Here is a 17,320-nt window from a genome sequence, read left to right as displayed (position 1 = left end):
ATAAACTATTATTTCAAGCATTGTTCAATCGTTTCTGATTTTCGGAAATTTTTAAACAGTTATCAGTTTCATACAATAAACTGACAGTACTGTTTAAAATCTCAATCCCGCTGTTACGCTTTTAATGATAAATTATGTAAGGCAAGGATTAAGATTTGTTTGGGCAGATGTTCGGACTCCTTGGTTTCTGTGGTTTTTATATTCTATGATACAGGGAAAACATTTTGCCCCATAGCATCCATGTTTCGTTCTTTATTTGACAGCATTAGCTTATTCAAAGGTCTTCCATTAATTAAAGATACTAGATTACTTTTCTTTCGACTTAGACCCCAAAAATTATCACTACAAATATATGCAAAATGGTATGCTCACACTTGTTAAAGCATAGAAACTGTCATATTCCTATTTTGGTGAAGCATTTTCTTTAAATCATTAAGGGCATACGATACAGTTACAGGGGAGGTACATGTAATGACGTTGCTAACGTCAAACTGTGACATATCGGGAAAACATGCATTTTTCGACTGATTTTTATCGTTCACACTGATTTAATTTGAAAACGAGTGCATAAACCCCTATTTTTTAAAACGACATTTTTTTTTTCATTTAGCAGGGAGATTATTTGGACAAAATTTTATAACACTAAATAGTGCAATTTTTTTAATTCAATAAAAATTACATTTTTTTCTCAATTCATGACCATTTGATAAATATGAGTTATTTCTGAATAAGAAATGCATACATTTTTAGGATACTTATAAAATATAGAAATTAGAAATTATTTAACAAAAAACAATTTGTGTTTATCTTTTAAAACAAAAAAGTTATGGTTTTCTTTCGAAAGGAAAAATACGGCCACAAATCGGAACTTGTGGCAAATAAACAAAATTTCGACCTCATTTAACTCAAAAAGTAGCGCATGGAGGTATATTGTTTATTACATATTTGATTTAATCAGGCAAACAATAGCCTATATGCAAATTTTCATCATCTTGTAAATACAGGATCAAAACTGTAGCGTATGCTCGTAAACGTTGCATCTTTAAATGTTAATTACGATCGATCGACAGGAAATGAGTGAGTGATTGGAGCAGCGACGGTAAATGATAGTTACATTGAAAGTGAGTTAGAAGGAGCCCGAATACAAGAAAAATAGTGAAAGTAAGAAAATGGGGAGGGATAGAAAGAGATTTTGAAGATAGGGTAAACAAGAGCTAGTGAGTTAATGTGAATGAGAGTGGAATTGAGTGAAAAGGGTGTTGTAGAGCGTATCATCAAAATTAGAAAGAATAAAATGGAAGGCATGTATGTATTGGAGAGAAAGAACGTAGAGAATAAGTGTGAACGAGAGAAGCGTGTGAATGAGAAAGAGTGTTGTTGTTCCATTAATTGATATATATATATATATATCCGATGGATACATCTGTTGTAGGGTTGTCACTGACTCAGACGTACTTATGAATATAATATATATTTTCTGTGACTGTATCTTACATTAATTTTTAGGATCCTTAACTATAGATAATTTAGCTGATCTGTAACAATAACATCTTCATGCCTTATATATCATGTACTGTAGTACGCCGCTATGTTAAAACTGACGTGGAAAGGTAACACATGGCCAGCGAAAGCTCTTTTTTGAAAGCCCAGGTGGTCGTGTGGTCTAGCGGACGGCTGCAGTGAAGGCGATTTGGTGTCACGATATCACAGTATCATGGGTTCGAATCCCGGCGAGGTAAGAACCAAAAATTTGCGAAAGCAAATTTACAGATCTAACATTGTTGGGTTGATGTTTAGACGAGTTGTATATATAGAGAATAATACATGGCAAAATCCGTATCATATGTCGTATCATCCCGAGACATCAATATCAGCCCAAGAGCCTTTAGGCCCGAGGGATGATATTGGTCGAGGGTGATACGGCATGTGATACGGATTTTGCTATGTATTATTCGCTTTATCATATATTTCAACAGAAGAGTATTATATTATATGAACTGTTTTCTGATCCATAGCACTAGATTATCTCCAGTTCTTCTTTTGTCTTGTTTCAAAGGCCTTAAAAGAACTGCTTAATTACTTATCCGAAGCACCTTACAATTTGCGTGCTGTTGTTTTAAAAAAATATTTAGTTTATTATTGTATTTATTTGTGTGTTTTGTACTTTTTATAGTTGCATTTAGTGTGCCAAAAAATATGAAAAATTGATGTTCGTGACGTCACATACAATATAGAAAACTTGACGTTCGTGACGTCACATGCCAATCACATATCAATTGCACTGCTTTTAATCATTGTAATATATTCTCGTGATAAGGCTTAAATATGTTCGCTACTCTGTTTAAAAATAGCAATCTTTTTAAAAGACTGTTATTATTTGATAGTATTTAAATAAAGGAACTAGAAAGCTGAAACAGTATTAACAGTATACATGGTATTTTTTTATTTTTGAATATTAAATCTGACATTTAATAGTAATTTTCACCAATTATCTAATGGTTCGTGGATTATTTTCTACTCGTGACATAAAATCTAATCTTGGATGACAGCACATTTAAAATAAAGAGAATTTTAATTTTCACATGTCAAAACGTCATTTAAAGAATTAATTTGCAAGTTATTTTCGTATTTTGCCCAATTAAAGATTTTACTTGTAGGGGTTCGTCTTGTTTAGTCTTTAGTTTTCCATGTTTTGTCATGCGTACTTTTATTTGTCTGTTTGTGTTTTTCCTTTTCAGCAATGGCGTTGAAAGTTTATTTTTGATTTATGAGTTTGACTGTCCCTCTGGTATCTTTCGACCCTCTTTTGTCATTAAAATATAGATAAAAAAGGTATATAGACAGCATAATTTAAAATAGTAAATAAAATTTGTGCTTTTTTTTCCGAGGCATTAAAGCGGATGCAATATGAGAACTTTAAGAAATACGTGTTATCTTCACAAAGGATGTCACTGTATACTCGATTGATAGCTTGGTTGGTAAGATTGATTGCTATAAGTATGAAGTAAGCATGGACCTCTTGACACCACAAACATTGACTTTGGCCTATAAAATGTCCTCGGGATTATCCCTATCTCGTAATAATGTCTTGTTCTCACATTTGTCTGTTGTTTTTTTTCGAAATCTACAAGGGTGTCTTTCAAGTGCAAGAGATATGGCTCTCTCTTAAACGCGGGTCAGCCATTTATTGTCCCCTTCCGACGGACTATTATCGTTTCCTCAAGACCATACTTGTAAATAGTGTCAAGGGAGAGCCGAAAATTCAGTCCCTGAAATTTTCATCCCGGACAGGAATCGAACCAAGAACCTTAGTGTTAGTAGTCTTATGCACTAACCTTTACACCTAGGCACTTTACCTTGTCTTTTGCTTAAGAACATTTAGAATAGTTTATGATTGAATACCTGGAATTCAGGCAACCAACAATAAGACAAGGTTAATCGTGCATTGGAAGAAAAATGTCTTCAACATTTGACGAAAAAGGTTAATAGTCGCGGATCGAGGGCGTGTTCCTTTTTGATTTACAACAAACGCTTGTGTATGCGGATATGTGGTTGGAACCCCAACTTTTTTTTATAATTGCATGTATTTGAACCGTCTTTAAAAAATTAAACAGATCCTGGTGCCTGGTAAATACACTTGCAGCTGAACAAAACTGCATACAAAAACCAACCCATTAGAGCACATAATATGTACTTTTCAGTAATAAGTGTCTACAGTCAAAACATGAAAAATATGATAATTAAATTATAAATGTTTACAAGTATAAAGGACGGTTAATGGAGAATTAGGACACACCGCTCATTAATACTCAAGAACAGCAATTACCGACGATTACATTGTCATCGTTGTATAAGGATGTGGATCTTTCATTTCAATATCTTTTTTAATTTTTAAGACATTTTTCTATGTTCTTTTTCAAATTTTAAGTATTTTCCCATATTCTTTCCATACTTTGCATATGTTTCCCTACTGACGTTCCTCATAATTGTTTGGCTGTTTTCCACTAGTTTAATTGTTTTTTTTTCTCTATTATGCAGACCCTCACATATATAATTAAAAAAGTAGGATATATCTATTGCATTTTAAATATATACATAAATATTATATATAAACTACTTAAGTCCCTTTGTCTTTTTCAACATCCACTTGTTTAAAAACAGGATTTGTTCATTTTACAGAATGAAGGACCCCTCTGGAGCCTCTTTTATATTTAGTAGGGAGAAAGTTCGATCATCTCATTATAAATTAAATACATACACGTATCTAAGCTTTTTAAGGTCACTTGTCCCGTAGCCGCTGTACGGTTGTCTGCTTGTTTAACAAGTGGTTGTTATTGTTTCTAGATACTACTGTCTATTACTGCGATACCAAGGTAAGAAACACATTCAATTTTATAAATTGGTATCAGTAAAAGAAAACAGTTCCAATTGGCCGTTTCAGAATCTAAAGCATCAAGGGTAATTTCATTGTTTGTACCCCAAAATGAAAAATAACGTCACGACATTTCTTAAATTTCCATTGTTTATGACATTTTTAACCAATCAGGACGTTTTGGTGTACACTTTTGAAAATATTACCCAGAATGCATTAGATTCTGAAACGGGAAATTGATAAGAAAGTTATATATAGACGTTTCTTTACTTGATAGTTCTTGATAAGAAGTGATAACATGCAGCTTATAAATATTAAGGATTAACTGCAATTTGAAAGGTATGAAAGGTGTGGCGAAACTTAAGGATACGGCAATCAAACGGTGCATAAAAGCCCAAATGATAATTTTTCAAAAACAGAAGGGTGAACATTGATGACGTCATGACATAATTTTAAATTGCTATCAATACTTCACCTACGTAAAATTTGTCCAATTGATATAAAATTGACATGATTGATATATTTGAAATTCTCAAAAAATCCCATACCAGTGCTAGTGGAACTTATTTGCACTTATTCATAAATAAAGAGATACCTACATGTTCAACTTCCATGTCAGGTATAAATCTAGAAAATTTTATCAACAAACGTTTAAATTAAGTGGCTGTTTGCAATTATAGGCAACTGTTTGGTCCTCAACAATGGGAAAACTCATACTGTAAAGTGGTAAAAAAAAAGCGTCTTGAAGAAGAACTCAAAACAATTTAATTGAGAAAAATAAAAAATAACGCCTAATTTATATCAAACCAATATACATAAACATTCAAAAGTCGACATAATTAAAATTTACTATCAAACGCATACTTGACATGCTGGTAGTGCTGATGAAAACACACCAAAACACAAAACATAGCCAAATCCGGACAAGATATCAGAACATTGCGAGAACGATATAAGCTGTCCTAAAAAAATATTCATAAATGAAGAGATTTCTACGTGTTCCATGTCAGTTATAAATCTTGAAAATGTTATCAACAAACGTTTGAATTAAGTGGCTGTAAGCAATTATAGGCAGCTGTTTGGTCCTCAACAATGAGAAAATTCATTTTGTAAAGTCGGCAATAAAAAGCGCCTTAAAGAAAAACTCAAAACAATTCAATTGAGAGAAATAAAAATAAGGCTTATTTATATCAAACCAATATACGGAGAAAAAAATATAGACATGGACCAGTGACAACCACTAAGCCCCCTGATTTAGACAGGCGCACTGAGTATGACGGAGACTAGTTATACATGTTCATAGGCGTTCGTTCCTCCCTTAACATTCGAAATAGTTATTACAGAAAACATAAAACTAGTCGAAAACTCTTTAATTAACAGAGCAATTCAAACCAGAAAAACATCAAACAAAAATAAAGACTGAACTTAATAGGTTGTTTGTCACACCCGTCATCCTAACACTAAAAAACAACTAATAATAACAATACCAGATGCCAATGTGAAATGAATGACAAATGAAGAGATATCTCCCCATAAACTTTCAATTATATATCTCTTAAAACAAGGTCACGGATATTAATTTCTCTGTTCTAAAGTTACATTTTTCATATGGTTCCAATTTATAACAGGCTTTTAAAAAGCTTGTTTTCTTTAAACAGACAGCTAACGTGATTGACAGATGTGCATCTCGTCAATCAAGGTCTCTACATTGGTGCTCGAAGTCGACATATTTAAAATTTACTATCAAACGCACAATTGACACGCGGGGAGTGCTGATGAAAACACATCAAAAAAACAAGTTTGACAAAATATTTACTTTGACTGGCTGACCACTTAATTTACAGGAATGATTTCATTGAATATATTACAGTCTGAGAAGCACTAATTTGATCACTAAGAAGCCTTTTCTCTCTCTACTTGTAGTATGTCATTAAAACTCTCAGCTATTTAATGAAGAGTGAACGCCTTAATGTTATGTGTACCTCTTTAATATAATGGATTTTGAGGACAAAATGTTATACGCATCAACACATGACATTCCCTGATTTGAAGACTTCTGACATAGAACGAACAAATACAGATATGCCAGTATTCTACATTTTCGCAGGCACCAACTATTCCTACAATTTAAGATATCTACTACAAGAGATAATCATTAAGATATAACAACAAAAGAGAAGAACAACTGTAAAAACTCAATAAAAGGGTCAGCTGATTGGGATAATACAAATAAGACAATTACATCTAAAAAAGCTTTAAGAACCACAGTACTCATTTAAAAGTACTCGAAGAAATGAAAACATGTTCAAAGACATTTACATCTAAAACAGAAAGTCAGGCATTTAAAAAAAATGCAATCTGTTCATATCCAACGGATTTAGTGATTAGACGTCATAAACTTAAACAAAAATATATTGACTGTTTTAGGGCATTACAATAGTACAAACTTATCTTGACACGTTAAGTAATATGCATGACATACTTTAGAGAAAAAATCTGTGTGAAATGCATTAGAATCGGAATAACAGTACTGTATTTGAAGAGTTACCACCGTCAGTTTTGATGTGACAGTCTCAAAAATCCGTTTTACAGTCTCCGCTACGCATCACCAGTTAAACTGCATTTGCAACCGTCAAATCAACAATTGACGGCATTTGTGACCGTCAAATGACAATTGACGGCATTTGCGTCCGTCAAATCGACAATTGACGGCAAATCAACAATGGACGGTGGCAACTCTTCGACTACAATATTGTTATTCCTAAATTGTCCAGTAAATGTTTGTTTGTTTGACGATTTCATATCTTATGTTTGTCTTTTATTCGTTTTGTTTGACGATTTCATATCTTATGTTTATATTTTGTCTTTTTCAAGGTTTGGGATATTCAGGTTTTTACGTAAAAGATGTCACCGACACTGTAACAATTCATTTTGAAATTCGAAAACAATCTGACCCTGACCTTGAACATATTTTGTTCAATGCATGTAGATTCGACGATAATCTTAGAAAATATGTATTCAGACCTGTAATCTAACAAGTTACAGGAAGAAAGATTAACCGAAAAACAGCAAAATATCAATAAAATAATAAAAAAAATGTGTTTCTAAACATCTATTTTCTTTAATGATATAAATGAACGCAAGGTACTTTGTTTCAACGCATGTAGATTTAACAATGATCTTAGAAAATATGTATTCAGACCTGTAATCTAACAAGTTATAGGAAGTAAGATTAACCGAATTTTTTTACCGCAAAATATCAATAAAATAATAAAAAAAATATTGTGTTTCTAAACATCTATTTTCTTTAATGATATAAATGAACGCAATGTACTTTGTTTCAACGCATGTAGATTCGACGATAAGCTTAGAAAATATGTATTCGGATCTGTAATCTAACAAGTTATAGGAAGTAAGATTAACCGAAATTTTGATCAGCAAAATATCAATAAAATACAAAAATAAAAATAAAAGATATTTTGTTCCTTAACATCTATATTGTTTAATGATATAAATGAACGCAATAGAACTTTGTTCAACGCATGTAGATTTTACAATAATCTCAGAAAAAATCTAACAAAACTGAAATAATGAACATCAAAATATTATTAATTAAAAATAAAAAATAAATATTGTGTTTCGAAAGATATATATTGTATAATAGCATTTTTTACATAAATAAAATTATAGTACTTTACTTATGTTGACCACTTCAAGTGGATTGAGGTGGGAAAATAGCGTTGACAAAAACTGATTTAATCTCAATGACTCGAAAAGAAACGAGACCGACTGAGCAAAAAGGGTAAGCGTCTCCTGCTTTACATGCAATAACCGGCATGTGAATCGTCACTTGATAATTTGCTCAAAGTAGCAACAAAACTTCACCTTCACCTGCGTACACATACATTTCGTACGATATTCAAAAGCATGTTATTGTAAATCTGACTTTTAATAAAGAATAGTTTGTTATTTATGTTTTGTCAAAATAGTGATTTGGCAGTATCTTGTCAAAGAAACCTTTTTTTCGTCAATATTCACTTTTTATTATTTTTTTCGACACATTGATACTTCACTGATTTAAATTATAAAGCCTTTAATATATATGTAAATTGTTAAGATCTAGCTATTATCGAAATATGTAGACTTCTAGTAAAAGAGGGGCGAAATATACTTAAGGGACATTCAAACTCATAAATCGAAAATAAAAAGAGAAACAGACAAACGATAGTACAAAAGACACAAATAGAAAAACAAAGACTAAGCAAAACGAACCCTATCAGGAACTGGGGATGATCTTTTGAGCCCTTAAAAAGGTTAGCAGATCCTGCTTCACATGTTGCACCTGTCGTGTTAGAAGTGAAATATTTCTGTCTATAACACAATCCGGCGACATCAGAACAATTGACTATACATCACTATAAACTATGATAAATTTTAAAAAGAAAAATGTCAATTGACGGATTTTAAGTACAAAGTCTCCAATATCGATCTCGGATATCAAAACTGTTAGAGTCAATGGTCTCTTATTTATGACAATATCAACTTAGACTTCTATACGTTAGTTCATCAATCTACAAAAAATGGACGCTTCAAACTAGCTAATAGTTCCACCGACCGTGCGAAGCTGATAGTGAAATATTTTCATAGAAATCACCAAAAAAATAATTATTCAATCTCTATTTTGGTTGATTTTCGACCTAGTAAGAACAGTATTTCGTGTTCTGCTGTCTCCTGACTCTGGGCTCTAGACGTCTGTCATGATAAGTATTTATATAGACTCACGAAAGGTGCAATTAGCATTCGCATGTTTAAATTTCTGATTGAAAACGCGGGTTTCGTTCTGATTTTGTTTTATTTTTTCTTTGCTATAACCTTTCATTAATTGCCTCATCAGACAGCAATGACATATGCAATCATAAAGCACAACTCAAAAATATAGTGAACACTGTATTAAATATCGAGGACCAGTTTAAAGTACATTTCAAGCGTCAAGGTCTTATGTCCAGTTTGTCAAATTGTTAAAAAAAACATTATTTAAACCCTGTAAATTTCAAGATGGAACTAAATTAGCAGTAGTAAAGTTTTTTTTGTTGTCTATTTCTATTTTACATTTCGTATGACATTTAAGAGAAGATCGTGAAGGGTGTGGTCGCACTAACGGACGAGAGATAAAATTGCCATTGTACGAGGCCGAGCAAAACAAATATATGTATATACAAAGTAAATATTTTACGTTGCATTCTATCAATTTGCAACAAAATAAAATGGCGTAAGAAGAAAAAAACGTTTTCGATGTATTTTACATGTGCAGCAAGATTACAATTACATTTTCGTATGGAGAATACATTCCTAAATTCATCTGATATTGAATAGCTGGTAGCTGTAACTGCGTATTTAAATTAAAAAAATCATTAGTCGAGTTAGTGTCTGGACATGAAAGAACCTACATTTTCTCCAACAAATACCTTTTTAAAATCTTTATCGAAACATTGTTTATTTCACAGATTTTAATTATTCGTCTTTGCCTTTTTTATATATATAATTTGATTTTGTTTTAAGTATTTTTTTCCCCGATATACTGAGACTAGGTATAGGAAGATGTGATATGAGCGCTAATGAGACAACTCTCCATCCAAATAACAATTTATAAAAGTAAACCATTATAGGTCAATGTACGGCCTTCAACATGGAGCCTTGGCTCATATTATGCAAAAAGATCATCCGCCCATTCCATATATATCAGGTTCTTATTATTTAAAAAAAAAATGACACGGGTATAGTGAAAACAATAAAGTGAGAAAAAACATTTATAATTATAATTATACTGGTTCTAAATAAGCATAAATATTTTGTATGTCATTTTTAAACGGGTTCTAATAGCATATATTTCTAAAATGTTTCACAGAAATCAAAAGTCCTATATCCAATCGTATCTTTAAGGAAGTACTTTATTGTTTTTAATTTGGTCTTAGCGGCGGCCTCGGTGGACGAGTTGTCAAAGAAGTTCATCAACTGTATCACTAGCGTTTCAACACTGAGGTTTAAAGTTCAAACCACACACGTTGGAGACCTAGGTGCGTTTGGCTCCTATTTAAATTCCCGACTGTGCAAAGGCTGTATAGGCTGTCAACGTCGTCAAAAATACCCTTTGCTGTCCTAGCTTAATAAACTATCGCAGGATTGTCAGAACTTTTTTCACATAGATCAATGTTTTTTTCTGGGAACTCCAGGTACCACCACCTATAAAAAAATGTACGTTACAAAATAGTTGATTGTGCAATTGTTAAATTGGTAAACACACAAATCAATCAATCTCTTTTGTTGGTTTTTCACCAAGAACATACTGTGTTTGATGCTCTTCTGTGTACCCAGAAAGGTTAGGATATTGTATACAGTATAGTTTATTACAGTAAAAGGAAAAGTGGTTTTGTGGCATGCCAAACCTCGCAATTTAATGGCAATGTTAAATATAACATTGAAATGACAACATAATTTGACGCGTAATATTTTTTTCTGTCTATGAAGAAATAACATAAAAAAAAAATTGGTGCACACTTAATAACGCGCGTAGCGGGTTATTTAACAGTTAGCCGACCGTGCAAGGGCTGTATCGCCAGTCAAGGTCGTTAAAAACTTCCATTTGTTGTATTTAACAGTGTGCACCACATTTTTTATGTTATTTCGAATAGACAGAAAAAATATTAAAGTCATTTCTTATAATTTAATTCTAAATTCCATTGTAAACCGTAGAAAACCATGAAAAAAACGTTGATGACGTCACGGTCACATGACTCAATTATGTCTATGGGCTCATAATAAAATAACGTCAGCCAATCAAAAGACGCGTCAGATCCAAAATCAAATTATCTTAGTACATCGGAGATTACATGTAATTCCTGATTTTAGTAATAACATGTAATTTCTTATTTCATTTATCTACTGTAACATATATACTTATGCTTTGCTCATTGCGTGTGTTATGATATCTTAATCGCTCGTCCGTACGTGCGATCACTCATTGACGGTGTGCTTCAAAATATCAATCAAGAAAGAAAAATAAAGAAATAGATAAACAGCAATACGTGCACTCCAGCAAATGTAATGCCTATTTGATATTGACAGAATTTAGTGCACCTTTGTTTTAACGCATTTGATAAACGAGACATGTGAATCTATATACAACAAATACTTTTAATTCAAGACCTTGACGTTTGAAATGTACTTTTAACTGGTCATTGACATTTTATATTATTTTATTGTGGTTTCAAGTTGTGTTTTCACGATTGCTCAAGTGATTGTCCTCTGGTGAGGTAATTTATGAAAGGTCGGAATTTAAAAAAAAACATACAAATCAGAACTAATCTTTTAATAATCCATTTTTGATTTAAACCTTCGAATTTCAAGTGTACTATTCGCTAGTCTGTTTTTATAAGCAGCATGATAAACGCACAGAGACAATATTGCAAAGTCCGCGAGTCTGTTTTTATTTAGTCAGCATGATAGACGCACAGAGACTATCTAGTCTGTTTATTTAGTCATCAATAGACGCACAGAGACTATCTAGTCTGTTTATTTAGTCAGCATGATAGACGCACAGAGACACGCGAGTCTGTTTATTTAGTCAGCATGATAGACGCACATAGACACGCGAGTCTATTTATTTAGTCAGCATGATAGACGCACAGAGACACGCGAGTCTATTTATTTAGTCAGCATGCTAGAAGCACAGAGACACGCGAGTCTGTTCATTTAGTCAGCATGGTAGACTCACAGAGTCACGCGATACTTTTTATTTAGTCGGCATGATAGACGCACCGAGTCGAGTCAGCAGCAGAGCTATAAATCAGTTCTATGTCGAAAAGCAACAAAATTAAGATTTACTGATTTTTTATGATTACCAAACATTGCACTAGCAGCTATTTTGTACATTCATTATAAAGATGGAGAAGACCAAAATTCACAGACAAACACCGACATAAGTTAAGAATCCTACGCTAGTTTATTAGAATGAGAGTAGAAAGTAAAATCACAAAAATTCTGAACTCCAAGTTCAATCACATAAAACGAATGGATAAAAATATCCCCCTATATTGTGTTTGTGTTGTTGCAACAGGTTTGTGTATGCGCCTAGTGCAGTTTGGAGTCACAGGTTTATAGCTTATTTGAATAGGTGAAAAGAAGCCGAGTGCTTAAGTCTTTCCTGCTAGAACATAACCTTTACACTTGCAAGACTTCTACCGTGCCTCTCTGCAACATCACATGGTAACTAAGATCTAGTGTTTTAGGCCAAACTGTAGAAGATTTCGGAGTAGCAAGGACCCTACAGATGAATTGTGTAGGCCCACCTACGTGTGGATATGTCCTAGCACTCATCAACATTGCCCCAGCTATGGGTTAATAGCCGGCTATATAAAAGTCGTCAGCCTTGGAAGACAATTCATCTAGGAAAAGAAAACTCTTATATAAAATTCCGTATTTTTGACTCGTCGGCCTTGGTCGGCAATGGATCGATAGGACAGAAACCTTGAGAAAAGATTCTCTGGTTCTACAGGTTGGGGATTGAGCGATAGGCCGACAACCTATCCTTGTAAAAAAAATGTTCGCGCCTTATGCGACACATGGCTCTAACGGGAGTTGTACGTTGTTCTAGTTGAACACACCTGTCACGTGGATGTTTTGAGCTCATAACCTGAGAGTTTACAAGATATTGGTACAGTAAAGGAACTACTAAGAAAACTTGACAAACAAGACCTTAAGCACAATCTAAACTTATAACATTAGCTTCCTTTAAGATACAATATGCGATAGGATTTTTTTATTGAGTGATCGTGCAATAACGATATATTTCAAAATGTCAATGAACAGAAGAAAAATATGACAAAAAACAAGTCCGCTCCTGTCAATGAATTCCAATTGGATATTTAAAGATTTTAAGGGACTTTTGATTTACCAAATTTGATACACGAGAAATAAGATCCTCTACATTATAAAATAACCTCACAATTTAAGACCTTGACATTTGACATGTACTTTAAATAGATCATTGACATTTTAGATTTTTGAATTTAAATTTATATTTTGGCCACGAGCACCACTGAAGAGACATGTATTGTCGAAATGCGCATCTGGTGCAAGAAAATGAATACCGTTAATTTTATTAAAGTTGTGTTTTAACGCTTTTTTATTTCATTGTCGTTTGGTGAGGCAATATGTGAAAGTCATAAATAATAAGGTCACCTGTTATGTTAAACTTACAACCTTAGTTCAGACAAGCTAGTGATACAGTAGACGAACAACTTATAGGACTTTATTATCGACACCAGCAGGACAGATCAAGTTTTAAAACTGACATAGTACGTTCTTTGAGTTGAGATTTTTTATTCTTCTTAAATTATGTATGCATTTAAGAACTCGTAAGAAAAAAAATCACAAACAGAGCATTTTTCTTACTGAGAACCAGTTAATTGAAAAATTTTGATGCAAGGTTTGCAATTTATTGTAATTATTTACACTAAAACAGTTTTTATAAAATACTATTTTGTAGTATAATGATAACTATCAGGTCACCGAATTATTTGTTGGCAGAAATAAAAATCATTTATATGAAAAAGCGAAAAAGGTATAACTTAAACTTGAGACGTTACAATATATAGGAATAACTTGAGAAGTTTTTGTTGGCAAAACGAAAGGTTCTTTGGCAAAACAACTGCCCATATAATAAAGTAAACGGTACCAATTTTCTTGCACCAGATGTGCATTTTGACAACACATGTCTCTTCAGTGATGCTCGTGGCCAAAATATTTAAAATCCAAAGCTTATAAAATAGATGCAGAGCTATAATCCGAAAGGTCCAAAAAGTATGGTGATACCCTCGGGGACTAATAGTCCACCAGCAGAGGCATCGACCATATAATTGTTTGGCCAAACTCCGAAGAAATTTAAAGTCTGAGTTACAGCTTCAAATGTTTCAAGTGAGAGCATGTGTTAGTTATTAAACCAGGTTTAATCAACCATTTTCAACATATGAAATACCGATACCAAGTCAGGAATAATACAGTTGATATCAATTCGTTTTATGTGTCTGTTAGGATTTGGCATTTGATTTAGGATTTTTCGTTTTGAATTTTCCGCGGAGTTCATTTTTTTTTTGTGATTTTACTTTTCCCTAATATTATATTCTGAATCCTTTGAAATGTATCAAGAAAATGTTTTGGTATACTAAGTCTCATGAATTACTAAGATAACTAGACCATTGCAACCCGTTTCACACATTGCAAATCAGATTCTTTCAGTGGTAGCTGGAGGGTTAATTTCAATAAGCCTCACTATAATGTGCCAAAACTGTTGAAGCATCAAAGAATTTTGATGATGGATATTTTGCGTGATGTCCTTTTTCTGTCTTTTACTTTTTTCTTTAAAGTTCACAGTATGATGTGGTCGTTATGTTTGGCATGATATTTTTGATATTAAATGGTTCGTGCTAATACATCTCTATTCCAAACATCCTAATATAATATACGGTTAAGATTAATTTGTTTTACTGTTCGTTTTTGTGCAGTGAGCACCTTGACGATCCTATATAAAATGTCAATAAACAGAAACAAAACATACATAAACTGCAACACGTTGGAACCTATATTATGCAAATGCTAAACATTTGAGACGTTGACGTTTTAAAAGTAGTTTAAAACTGGTCATTCACATTTCATGTTTTTTTTGTATTTTTACAGTGTATATTTGTGTTTTACGATTACTTATACCATTGTCATCTTGTGAGGTAATATATGAAAGGTCAGAAACAAGAAAAGAATGTGACAAACAAATAAAAAATACAACAGGCATTTTTTTCATTTAAGATTTAAACATGTGAATACTAAGTGTACTATTCACGAATCTGTTTATGTATTCATAATGACATATTCAAAGAGACAACAGGTCTGATTCGAAAGACGAACAGCAACCAAAAAGAAAGAAAGATTGATATTTGGGGTGTACTACCATATACTGCACTATCAGTTTTTCTGTAGTGAAATTTTTGTTATGGGGAGAAAACTGGGGATCCTGGTATCTATGAAGAGTTTATTCTTAGGAAATACACCTACCGAAGTTTAAAAAAAACTGACAATCCTACCCTAGTAAATTAAAATAGAACTAATTGCCACGTGTTTTGTTTGAGCTCATAACCAATGAGTTTTCAAGCTAGTGATAAAGTGATCTGCTAAGATAATTTGACAACCAAGACCCATAGCAGAGTCAAAAATTATAGAAATACAATCGTGCGTTCTTTGAGATGCAAAACGGGATGGGATCTTTTATCTATTGAGCGTACAATAACCCCTTTTTTGATCTCTTTAAAAATGTCAATGACCAAAAGAAAAACCAAAAAATTACCAGCAACACGTCCGCTTCTGTAAATGAATTTCAGTTCGATAAAATTAAAATTCAACCTGCGAATGACAAGTGTACTATAAACGAGCCTGTTTTTTTACAAATCATGACAGACGTTCAGAAACAAACTAGCAGAGTAGATAAACAGCAGAGCTATCAAGAATATCTAGGACGCAAGGCAAGATAAAAAATTAAAGATTTATTGATTTTTGGTGCTTACTGTAACATCTTGCACTATTAGTTATTTTATTGCGTACTTTTTATATATGTCTAGGAGACCACAGTTCCCAGGAAAAACCCGTCCTAAGTTTAAGAAAAGTGACAATTCTAGAATTATAAATAAAACAGTAGTCGAATGCACTTTACACGTGTTTTGTTTGATCTCATAATCTCAGAGTTTTTTAAGCTATCGATACAATTAATAAGCTTCTAAGACTCATAGCAGAATCTAAAATTGTAAAAATACTATAGTCCCTTTTTTTAAATACAAAATGGGATTGTATTTTGATTTAGTGTTCGTGCTATAACCCCCTTCACGTTTTCTTTCAAAATGTCACTCAACAGATCAAAACAAAATCAGTAATACGGTAGCTGCTGATTATTCATTCCAATTTGATATTTACAGATTTTAAGGGACCTTTGATTTAGCAAATTTGATAATTTAGATTCTTTTTTTAAAACTAACAGCTTTAAACTTTGACGTTCAACATGTACTCTAAACCGATCATTGACATTTTAGTTTTTTTCACATAAGTTTATAGTTGTGTTTTACGCTTATTTTTTTCATTGTCGTCTAGTGGGGCAATATATGAAAGGTCATCACAATGAAAAAAATAAATAAACACATAAGAATAAAATAATAAATATGAAAATGTGAATGCCAAGTTTACAATTCACGAGTCTTTATATATTCACCATAGCAGACGCCATGAGGAGACGGATCTGAGTCGGAGAACAGCAGTGCACTGAATACAGTTCGTCATATATCAAAATGCAACAAAAAAGATTAATGGATTGATGATTGGCTTTTACCACCTTATATTGTACTACCAGATAGTTCGTAGTGTTGATTTTTTTTTACAGCAAGAGACCGGAGATGCTAAGAAAAAAACACCGACCTAAGTTAAGAAAACTGACAATCCTACACTAGTAAATGAAGCTATAACGAATCTGCTACTGTTTAAGGTTGACAAGCAAGTAATACAGTAGATAAACTACTAAGACAACTTGTCCACCGATGCCCACCAATGAGACCAATGCAAGATTAAGAACAAACATAGTACTTCCATAAGTATACCTAATGGGATTGATGTAAAAAAAAATACATTTTGGAACCCGTTGAAAAAATTACGAACGAAACATTTTAATACTTACTGAAAAACAATAATTTTGGGGTCGGTTAATTATTATCTTGGCAGAAATGATTCAGTCTCCATTTATCAAGGAAACAATAATTCGCTAAAAATCGATTATTTAGATAAAAAGTAAAGACGATCAAAATCAAAATCTGTGAACGAAACAATGTTTTGAAAAAAACCCAGTGCAAAGTATTTGTTTTC

Source organism: Mytilus trossulus, chromosome 5, assembly GCF_036588685.1.
Source record: "Mytilus trossulus isolate FHL-02 chromosome 5, PNRI_Mtr1.1.1.hap1, whole genome shotgun sequence".
NCBI classification, from domain to species: domain Eukaryota; kingdom Metazoa; phylum Mollusca; class Bivalvia; order Mytilida; family Mytilidae; genus Mytilus; species Mytilus trossulus.
Note: the sequence above shows the minus strand (reverse complement) of the source record.